This window comes from Piliocolobus tephrosceles, chromosome 9, assembly GCF_002776525.5.
Source record: "Piliocolobus tephrosceles isolate RC106 chromosome 9, ASM277652v3, whole genome shotgun sequence".
In the NCBI taxonomy this organism is placed as follows: domain Eukaryota; kingdom Metazoa; phylum Chordata; class Mammalia; order Primates; family Cercopithecidae; genus Piliocolobus; species Piliocolobus tephrosceles.
The window spans coordinates 4,010,618-4,022,659 of NC_045442.1; positions in this window are offsets into that span (position 1 = coordinate 4,010,618).

Genomic DNA, 12,042 nt, shown 5'->3' on the forward strand with positions numbered 1-12,042 from the left:
GTCCTGGACAGCGGCCTCATGACCTGCTCACATTTTTAAAAACGTGTGAAACATCTGATATAAAAAAGCAAATATGCGTAAAATATATATGAAATATATTCTGTAAAATAATATTTGACTCCAGTACACACACAACCCAATTCAAAACCAGATCAACTTCCCGCTGATCTGATGGCCTGCCCTCCACCTCTGCCCAGAAGAAACAGTATTTATTGATCATTTCCTTGCATTTTAAAAGGATTTATCATATATATGTGTATAATTGTGTGTGTACATTTGTTTCAAGGTATACATTTCTTGAAGGCTTGTCTGTGAGATGTATAAACTAGACTTTCACCACATGTAATCTCTCCTACAGCTTACTTGGTTGACCCTTCCAATCTCTCAGCTTCATTCATGCCATAGCGTATGGTTCCAACTGTTCACGTTCTCAGCTGCGTAGTATTTCATCACGTGAACATGCCACTATGCGTTTCTTCATTTTTCTCCATACAGATGTTTAGGTTGATCACGGTTTTTCATAAACAGCTGTGCTGCGGATGGCACTCCTGCAGCTGGCGCCTGTGCACACGTGCAGAGCTTCTCTAGGGGAACGTGCTCGGGAGAGGAATGGCTGCTCAGAGGGCGGGCATATCCTCACCTCCATGGGATGATACCAAGTGATCGTCCAACATCCTTCTTGGAACATTTAACCAGAGTGAGCTCTAAGTATGCGTGGGTATTTGCAGGGGATCCAGGCTTGACTCTAGAACAAGGAAGGGGTGTCATTACCTTGTGGGATCAGCACAGATGTTGGGGTGATGGCCTCAGGCCCTAGTCTAGATTTCCTGGTGAAAAGTGAGGTGATTCTGGGGCAGCAGAGATACAGTATCTGACAGGATGTTGTGGGCGTGAGGGGTGTCAATATATGTGGAGGTGCTCGATAAAGAGCAGACGTGTTGGCTTTTGTTGATGATGTTACCCGTTTCCTGAAACACTTGCTAAAGATGCCAGTGCCAGATGTAGAGGCCAACGCGAGGAAAGCGGCCTGAGCAGACCACGCTGAGGTGTTCAGCCTGCAGAAGGGAGCCCCTCCAGAGTCCTGGGTCGATCGTTCGGGCTTGGCGGCAGCATGAGGAGCATAAAAGACTGAAATGAGTGGCTCCTAAAAGGTGCCTCCCCCAGTGCTGGACAGCACGGAGATTCTCTCTCGGAACCAAGGCCTGGCCAGGCCATGTCCAGCACGCCCACTACCTGGCTTTTCACTTCTGTTGTGACTTAGCTGTTTTCTGCACCATTTGGGCACAAATTCTGTTTTCTTTTTTTTTTCTTCTTTGAGACAGTCTCACTCAGTCACCCGAGCTGAAGTGCAGTAGCACGATCTCGGCTCACTGCAACCTCTGTCTCCCAGGTTCAAACTATTCTCCTGCCTCAGCCTTCTGAGTAGCTGAGACTACAGGCGCATGTCACCATGCCTGGCTAATGATTTTTATTTTTAGTAGTAACAGGGTTTCAACATGTTGGCCAGGCTGGTCTCACACTCCTGACCTCGGGTGATCCACCTGTCTCAGCCTCCCAAAGTGCTGGCATTACAGGCATGAACCACCGTGCCTGGCCCACAAATTCTTCTTCTTTTTTTTTTTTTTTAAGTAACTCAAAACAGTTCTTTTCAGAAATGCTTTTCTCCAGCTGGTTTGTCAGAACCACATTCCTGCAAGGTTGGGACTGAACTCTGTGCCCCGGGCGGCTTGATCTACTCTGCCAACAGCAGCCCTCCAGCCTCTGCCGGAAGGCGCAGCTCCCCATGCCAACACCCTGTAGACTCCTGGCCCCATGGACTGTCAGGCAGTTATTTTGGCCTGGGATGTGCCTCTGTTAACTGGCTGCTGTGTTTTCCCAGTTGTGGGAAGAGCTTCCAGGGGAGTTCTTCAGATAATCATCATCTTGATCTTAAATGTAAATATTGTCACCGTGGTTTAAAGAGAGATTAATGATTTGCCGACAGCTCCATACATCCTTAGGAAGTGAACACTCGATCGTCTATCTTATTTCCAATAATACTAGAGGAAAAGGCACACCCTACAGGTGGCTGCAGGCACCGCTGGAGCTCGGAGCGAGTGAAGGCCGAGCCTCGGACCCGGATATCATTTCTGAGCAGCTCGTCAACTGTGAAGGAACCTCTGTGGTTCTCTGTCACAGAGGAAAACAGCAGTGAGTGCCATCCACCAGGCTGTGTGCCAGGTGTCTGTCCCACAATCCCTTCTTTACCTTCTGGAGGAGCTGCGAGGCGGCATCATTAGCTCCATTTCAGAGAAGAGAAGGTGGAGGGCAAAGCAGGTTTGCTGAGGCACGGCCAGTCACGGGCAGTGCCCAGAGCCAACCCGGGGCTGGCCACATCCCTCTCTCCTGACCTCAGCCGCCACCAGTTCGTGGAAGCCCAGGCACTCCCAGGGGGAAGCTCCAGCCCTCAGGCCATCTCAGCACCTCCCTGTGGCTCCGACAGGCTCTGAGCCCGCGGTCCCCTGCCCTGGGACCCAGCTGCCCCTGCCTCAAGGTCCCGGGGTAGCAAGGCAGGTGGCCCCTGGCCAGTTCCCTTCTTGTTGTCCCCAGGTGGCCTTCAGCTGGCAAAGCAGGGCAGGGTGTGTGGCCGGCAGCCCTGAGGCTTCAGGACGGTGTCTCACTTATGCCACCGCCTCCAAGACCCATCCCTCCTCGATGCAGCCAGGTCTGCGGCTCTACCAGGGACACTGCGACACTGCGAGTGTCAATGCCGGGAGGACTGGGAAATTACACTCCACATCTGAATTTCTTATATTTTCCAAGTGTTCTACACTAATTAGTTAGTTCTGTTAGCTCTAAGGATTAGTAGCTTCTCTAACAAGGCACAGCGACATTAAGTGACTTACCTAATTATGTAAAACACAGGGACACCAGACGAGAAGGCAAGCTTTCCTCGAGCTGGGCTCAGGCCTGCTCCGCCCTGCTGCAGCGCCCATCGGTCCTCTGTTCTCCAGGTCCCCAGGGCACAGGAAACAGGCACTGCAGGTCTGGCCTCAGAGACCACTCCACACGGAGTGTGCCCACACCTGGGTCCTCGGGCCTGCCCTTCGTACGGCCTGCCTCCTCGGCCAGGACCACAGGGCCTCTCAGATGCTTCCTGGACAGAGGAGCTGACTTGAAAGAGAGCCTGTCCCAGGACAGTAGGTTCTGGGCAGGCCTGGAGGCTCCATCACATGTGGCTGGGGTGCTGGGCCCACTGTGTCCTCTGTGGCAGGGGGGAGATGACCACCACGTCCTGCTGTCCTCTGGCCACTGTCTGAAATGTCACTAAGAACTGGCCCCACATTGCATGTGCTCATGGCAAAGGGGTCTGCCATCTTCCAGTCTGGTCCTCCAGTCCCCTAGTCTCGTCTCGTAGGGGCCGTGGCACCTGGGCCCTCCTCTTCTCTTCCCTAGAGTCCAGTTGCTTCTTTTACTCAAGATGCCCTCTACGTCCTGCTCAGCTCCAGCTGATACAGTTTGATTGCCACCTCCTTCAGGAAGCCCCTCTTGATTGTCTAGTTCACCCTTTCCCCTCCCTCTGAGATCTCACAGCCCTGAAGTGATACTGCATTTATGCTGATGTGCTATCTGATGACAGGCTGGGCATGACCTCACCTGGAGCATCTGTGCTCAGCCAACTCGCAAGTGGAGGGGCAAAGCTGATAAACAGCTGGTCAAGCACGTGACACCAATCACGTGGTCGGATGCACGGCCCATGCTGTCTTCTTAGTACATGTATCAGGGTCCTCCCTCTTCACCCCGTAAGTGTGTTCTTTTATGATTACGAACATAATGCATTTCCATTGCAAAAACTGACAATATACAGTTAAGCACACACAAAAAAGAACTGATTTCTTCGTTCTAGGATAATCACTGTGGCATCTTGGTCTGCAGACGGTCTTTTTAAAAAATGTTACAACATGGACATACATATACAGTTTTAAAACAGAATCATGGATCATATTTTCAAAGTGATAACAACTATTTCTTTCTTAGAAAATAAATACAGACATTTTTATAAGAGTTGAATAACACTGAAAAGCAACACAACACACACACAGACACACTCACACACAGACACATAGTCAAAGCAATTCTTCCCAACTCAGTCACACACAGGCCCACACACCAAAGCGACTCTCCGTGACTCACTCACACTTGGGTCCGCACACCAAAGTAATTCTCCCCAACTCACTCACACATAGGCACACAACCAAAGCATCTCTCTCCAACACTCCAACTTCCACTAAGATGTTGCAAAGAATTTGATGATCTCTCTTCCACAATTTTATGTCTGTAAGCACAATTTAAAAATTTTGTTTAATAAAACACCACTGATCGTACCTGATGTTCTTTTTTTTTTAAGACGGAATCCCGCCTTGTCACCCAGGCTGGAGTGCAGTGGTGCGATCTTGGCTCACTGCAAGCTCTACCTCCCGGGTTCAGGGCATTCTCCTGCCTCAGCCTCCCCAGCAGCTGGGACTACAGGTGCCTGTCGCCACGCCTACTTTTTTTGTGTACTTTTAGTAGAGACAGGGTTTCACCACGTTAGCCAGGATGGTCTCGATCTCCTGACCTTGTGATCTGCCCACCTTGGCCTCCCAAAGTGCTGGGATTACAGGTGTGAGCCACCGTGCCCAGTCTGATGTTTTCTTATATGTCTTTCTCACTCAGCAGTAAGTCATGACTACCCTCCCATGTCAGTAAATAGAGGTCTACTCTACTGCGTTTAACAGCAGAACTGTTCTGTGTTGTGTGTACATATTTACTGGGATGTATCCAGCCAACCCCATGCCCATGGGACATTTATGCTGCTCCCCATTTGTTGCTGTTAGAAGCGATGGTGCCACGTGTATCCTTGTAGCTACAGCCTTAAATACTCAGGGAAACAGCTCTGTAGAATAGATTCCTAAAAGTGGAATTGTTTGGTCAAACGGCATAGGCATTTACCATTTTAATAAATACTGCCTCACTACCCTCCAAAAACATGCCAACATTACTACCAACAGTGAATGCCTGCCCCTTCTCTACACTGTGGACAAAGAATTGCACATCATTTTCATTTTTCACCCAGATCACAACAAAATGCTGTCTCCTGCTTTAATTTGTCATGCTACAATCACTCGTGAGGTGGGAGGTCTCTTGGAGGTCACTCCCGAGATCACTCGCAAGCTCACCGGCTCCTTCTGCTGCTCTTTCTAGAGGCTTCCAGCTGCTGCTTGTATGTTTCCCTTTACGAAGTACCTGTCTATATTTCTTGCTCATCTATCTTCTGGGTGGTTTGCGTTTTCCTTATTGATTTGCAGAAGTTTTTTATATATTGTGGACACAATCTTTCTGTCTTACACATTGCCAATGGTTTCTCCTAGGATACCATTTGTCTTCTGTTTCCAGCAGGTTCGTGAGGTCAGGCAAGTCAACATTCTCCTTTATGGCTTCTGAGTTCTTGCCGTGTTCTCAGACGCTTCCTGCAAATACAGATACGGATGCAAGTTTCTCATATTTTCAGCTGATACAAGAACAATTAAAACACAGTTTAACAAATGTGTAGAACCCTAAGGTTTCTGGAATTGCGTTATTTCCAAATAGCTTGGCCAGTTTGTCCTGACACCATGTATTAAACAACTCCTTTCCCCACTGAAGTCAAATGCCCTGTGATGACATCCTGAGATTCCACAGACCCGTGGCTGTTTCTGGATGGGCCAGTTGGCTCCACTGATTTGCTTATGTCTGTTGTTGCACTGGCCTTACAATGCTTTATGTATAGTGGCTTTAAGATTCGTTTTGATGTCATTAGTATTAAAAATGTACCTTGCTGTTTTTGAGCACAGACATGTCCCCAGTGACCAAGCTTAGCTGTGAATGTTTCGTGGACATCAGAGGCAGTCCTAGCTGGTGGGGGACGTGGGCTTTGGGAATCTTCATTTGTGGCTACTTTTAAAAATGTAGCTCATAAATGCCCCTGGAATTTGTTGTCAGAGAGGCCCTTCTGAGTGTCCCTTGCATAGGGCACAGTCTCACAGGGTGGCCACCTTAAGCTGCAGCCCCGTTTACAGGTTTGTCAAAGACCCAGTTGCGATGATACACACCCACGCTGGGTGTACACCACAATCCCACGAACCTCCATTTTCAACAGCTTTCCACCCAGAAAAGAGGCCACATGAATTACCCACCCTTCAGGGACAGCCTAGGTTACTGAAGTCAGCGGTCTGGGCATTACCCGTCATGCAAAATGACAGGCACGTTGCACGGGCAACAGAAAGAAGTTTCCATTAAACGCTGAAGAAGCCCCGCAGGGTGGACACTTGCCTGCTTTTCCTCCGGTGAGGCGGCTGTGGCTTTTGAGAGCAAATACATCCCTGGGGGGTCCCACAGCCAGGAATTAGGGACTGGAACCTGGACTTGTCTGATGCAAAAATCTGACCTGAAGCCACCACCACTATCTGAGCACTCAGTGTGTGCCAGGAAGCCAGGTCGCCTTCACTGCGACCTGGGCATGGCCTCGTGAGGGTGGCCGCTGCTGTCCCTGTTCTGCAGGTGAGGTGGCTGCAGGAGCTCCTGGGCCTGCCACAACAAATTCCACCAACCGGGGGGATGAAAGCAGCAGAAACATCTTCTCCTGTGGTTCTGGAGGTCAGAAGTTTGTCATCGAGGTGCTGGCGGGGCCGGACTCCAAAGGCATGCGGGGAGCAGCCTCCTTTCCTCCAGCTGCTGGTGACTCCAGGTGTCTCTCAGCTGGTGGCTGCCATCACTTCCTTCTTGGCCTCTGTCTTTGCACGGCTTTCTCTACTTTCTCTGTGTCTTCTCCTTTTCTCTCTTCTTTTGGAGACAGGGTTTTGTTCTGTCGCCCAGGCTGGGGTGCAGTGGTGTGATCATAGCTCGCTGCAGCTTTGACCACCTGGGCTCAAGTGATCCTCCTTCATCTTCAGCCTTCTGAGTAGTTGGGACTACAGGTGTGTGTCACCTGCCTGGCTAATCTTTAAATTCTTTTTTAAAGAGACAAGGTCTTGCTAAGCTGCCCAGACTGGTTTCAACTCCTGGCTGTAAGTAATCCTCCTGCCTTGGCATCCCAAAGTATTAGGATTACAGGCATGAGCCACTGCATCCGGCCCTTTTCTGTCTATTATAAGGGCAATTGTCATTGGATTTAGGACCCACCAGGATAATCCAGCATGATCTCATCTTGAGCTCCTTAACTTAATCATATTTGGTAAGGCCTTTTTTCCAAATAAGATCACATTCATGGGTTCCAGGGATCTAATGTAGATTTCTCTCTGTGAGGGCCCCCATTCAATCCACTACAGAAACCAAGGCATGGAGAGGTTATACAGCTCACACAAGACACTGTCTGTAAAGTGGATGAGCTAAACTCTGATCCTGACCTGAGCATGACTGCCCCATCCCCCACTCCCCACTGCAATGGGCCAAAGGTTCCCAACCTGTGGGGCTTCTGCAAAGGTATGGCCCAAATGTGGCCCTGTCTCTGAGCACTGAAACCTGAAGGCCACAATGGCTCCACTGCAGCCTGGGGGTCAGAACCTGTGTGATGGAAGTCCACGCCGGCGGAGGCAAGCTGGGGGACCTGCTCAGGGAATGGAGTTTCTGGGGAGCTTTCCTGGAGGAGGGAGGGGTAGAGGAGAAGAGAGGGGGAGGAGGTGGCACCTTCCATCCTTAGCCAGGAACGAATGAACTCGCAGCACCCGGCAGGCTGAGGCCCAGCACATGACAAACTTCCATCCTTTCCTTTTGAAAATCTGTTCATCTTCATCTGAGACCAATTTGCTTGAAACTACAGAATACTTGTCACATGGCTTCCTAGCATGGCAGTCAGATATTTGCTTGGAAAAGTACAGGCAGCTACATACCTCTTGGTGCTGTAATATTTAGATGTGTCATTCTGTGTCTCAAAGCAGCAGCAGCTTCAAATAAGTGAGTGTTTTCAGCTTGGCTGGTCCTCCCAGCCTGGAGACCGTGCAGGAGCCGGCCGCCTCCCTCCAGCAGCTAAGCAGAACCCACGCTCGGCTTTTTCAACCACACGCTCGAATTCAGTGCCGATGCCCCTGGTGCCATCTTGGGCCCTTGGTGTTAAGTCACACTGAGGCCCAGACGTTCGTTCGTATGTTCGGGAACTGGGTCATGCAGTATCGGGGTCAAAGCATACAGCCCTCGAGGTAAACCACACACAGGCACTCACACCCACACCGGAGGGTGGCAGGCAGTGTGCAGCCCTGCGCTAGGAAGGAGCGGGGCTTCAGAGCAGCCCGCACTGGCTGGGTCCTAGGTAAACGCAGCATGGCGACCGTCTTGGCGTTCTGAAGTCAGGTGCATAAAGACAGTGTTTTGATGTTGCTCCCTTTTTGAGGAGGTAGGAAGGGATTTAGCAGCTGCTGGAGGATGCAACGCTCAGGTCTTCTCAGCGTTACCAGGGGACTCCGAATCGCTTTGTATTATGTGTAACTTGATTTTCTCAAGAAATTATGCATAGTGTGTTGCAACAAAATTTTTTGTTGATTTTTTTCAGTTGATTTTCCCTTTAAGTGGCTGAAAATTGGCCGTCTACGTTCCCCCACCACCCACTGCTACTTGTGGGCTGCTGGGCACTGTGAGGACCACCAGCCAGGGACATGGGTGCTGGCATTCCCAGTGTGCAGGAGGGGCTGAGGCAGCAGACGTGCTGTGTCCAAAGGCTCCTGCCAGGCCTGCACGTCCACTGGAAGACAGCAGCAGCGTGGCAAGCCACTGTTGCAGAAGCAGACGAGGGCTGCGTGTCCACGGGCTTCAGGTCTTCCATGGCTGAAAGCTTCATTTTCACAAAAAGCATTGAGGGATAAGAGGAGAAACACCTCCTGACCTCATCGAGCTGACTTTAGAAGCCGGCATGGTGACCGTGGTGCCCTGCGGTCTGGGCTTTCTCCATTTCCTCCGGGGCTTCTGAAACCTGCTGACCGTGTCCTCTGCAAGTGTGAGATGGTGTCTCTGCTGTGTGCACTTCCATCTCCCTGGCCTTGAAGATCCTCCTGCTCCTGTGCTCCCAGCTTCAGGAAGCTCCACGAGGAGGCCTTGAGTTAGGACAGGCTCCAGTGGGGGCCCAGGAAAGGAAACCAGCACAGATCAGGGCTGTCAGAGTTCCCGGCATCTGGCCCCGGCGTGTCTGGCACCCAGAAGACAAACTGAGAAGGGGCTGGGAAAGTGTGGACCTCAGGCAGCTCTCACAGGGCTGGGGCTGGCCCTTGCGGCTAAAGGCTTTAGAGCAACACTCGCCCACTGCTGCTTTCAGAAAGAAGAGTAAATGAGGCTGGCTGGTGATCTCTGAATTCCCTACCAAACTCACTCTCTGTCCTTCTAAATCCTTCCGCCACTTTCTCAACAGAAACAACAATGGCAGCAACAACGAGGCAGAATCTGTCAAAATGAAATTTAAAAACCAACTCTCCTTCCCCCATTCCCTGAGTGTTTTCTCCAGGCAGGTGCAAAACCTTCACGTGTCCACTTGGCCCCCACAGCTGCCCCTCAGGGTCCAGGTGCTGGTGTCCAGTTCTGTACATCCCTGGGCAGCCTGGACCATGGGAGGGCACTGGTGCTAGAGGGAAAGGCCATGCCTCCATGGCTTCCTGCACGGCCCCTGAGCTGGGCTGCTGGAAGGAGAGACATGGTGAAGTGGTAATGTGCATGTACTGAACACACTCAGACCAAAGGCCACCTCCTCCGCCCCCCAGGTTAGGAAACCCCCGAGACAACCTGTGTACAGGAGGTGCAGAGACAATGTACCTCTCTTCTCAAGGGGTTTCTGCAGCCCCCATGAATCTGCTGCCATGCACGGATACCTCAGGTCATTTTAAATCATAAAAGTCTTAAGACGAACAGAGGCTCTTGTGTCACCTGAGATGAGAGCGCTTTTGCAACCCTGGGTGGTGCTCACTCTCTGGGGGCAGATGGTAGTTTCTGTCTACATTCCAGACATTGCCTTAAAAGCATCCTTTAGAGTAATGTCTTAACAAAATGATAACTCTTCCCCAGAGAACACAGCCACGGAGCTGGCCAGGCACAGCTTCCTCCATCCCTAGACCCTCGGTCAATAACTTATGAACCGACTACTTCAAAGACCACTTCTCCTCAGACCCCAGGGTCTTCCTGAGAAAGTAAATGAACACTAACAGGTATTTCTTCTTATAGACCTCCTTGGGAAGTGGTCTCTTCAAACAGAGAACTGTGTTCCTCATGTGGGTCCTGGGGGTCTGTGCTGTGTGGAGGGGGTCTGCTGCTTCCTTTCACTTGAGCTTTCGTTTTTAAAAATAGAGATTCCTCGCAAATTGTTTCAGCCCCTGTGGGAAGCAGTTTGGAGATTTCTCAGAGAACTTAAAACAGAACTACCATTCAATGCAGCAATCCTGTCACTGGGTATCTACTCAAAGGAAAATAAAGTGTTCAACTGAAAAGACACATGCACCCCTACGCTCACTGTGGCACTATTCACAATAGAAAAGACATGGAATAAACCTAGGTGTCCATCAACAGTGGACTGGATAAAGAAAATTTGGTATGTACATACCATGGAATACTATGCAGCCATAAAAAAGAACAAAACCACATCCTTTGCAGCAACATGGAGGCAGCTGAAGTCCATGATCCCACGCAAATTAATGCAAGAACAGAAATCCAAATACTACATGTTCCCACTTATAAGTGGGAGCTAAATCTTGGGTACACACAGACATAAAAATGGGAACGTTGGGGACTCCAAAGGGAGGGAAGAGGAGGTAAGGGCTGAAAAGCTTCTTATTGGATACAGACGTTCACTATCTGGGTGACAGGATCGATAGAAGCCCAAACTTCGGCATCATGCCATACACCCTTGTAATAAACCTGCACATGCCTCCCCTGAATCTAAAATAAAAATGGAAATGAAAAGCAAATTTTAGAAACCTTCACATACGTTATTGGCTGCATTAAAAAAACCTGAGATTCCTTCCTTCCTTCCTTTGTTCCTCCCTCCTTAGGTAATGTGTACTGTATATATGTGTGTGTGTGTGTGTGTGTGTGTGTGCTTGTATACACACACCTGCATAGCTAGGTATAAAGGAGGGAAATTGCTTGTAATCCCCTCACCCAGAGACGGGTGATAAGCTCTGGCCTGTTTCTGGGCATCACACCTGGGCACATGCCTTATGTGTCGTCTTGCATCAACTCTTCTCCCTTACCACTCCATAGGGATGGGCCTCTTCCTGTGAGAAGACAAACAGGCTGAAGTCACACCCATTCTACTGCATGTTTCCAGCTGATGTATCCAGTCCCTCATTGCTGGGTCACTGGGTTGATCCCATTTCTTTGCATAACACAACTTTGGTGACATCCTTGGCCATACTACTCTGCATGTGCCTTGGAGAGTTTTTTGTGATCACTGTATTTTTTTGTGCCTTATAAAGTTTTCAAAGATCTTTGAAGTCTCTTGCTACTTCCAGCACACTTTTGAGGCAAGCTCCCCCATTGCCATTTTGCAGACGTGAACACCAAGGACCTCCCTGGGTAGGTCGGCTCAGGGAGGCCCACATTTACCACCCCACTCCGAGTGGCAGGACCTGGCTCCATGCAGTGGCCTCCCCTCCTAGTGGCAGGACCTGGCTCTCCTGAGTCACGGGAAGATGTCTCTCCATCTTAGAAGCAAGGCGGGTCCCGGCAGGAGGCCCAGCCCACGTCAGGCTTTGGTCCAGAGGAGGACACAGCAGAAGGTCGAGAGGAACATGCTTACCCCACAGACACAATCATTAAAAGGTGATGAGAAGAACCAGCCCATCTGTGGGGCCACCAGCCTCGACCTCTCCCAGGCCCGAACCACAACATCCTACATCTCATCTGCCATCCTCGTTGTCACAGTTTATTAGAGGGATATCTGTGAGCACCAGCAGCTGACGTGGCCATGGCCCTTCTTTTTACCTGCCTGAACATTCTGGATTTACCCTGTGCATGCTGTCCAGGGCTGCATCCCTGCAGCTGAAGGGCATTACTGGGAGGCCCAAGTGTGCC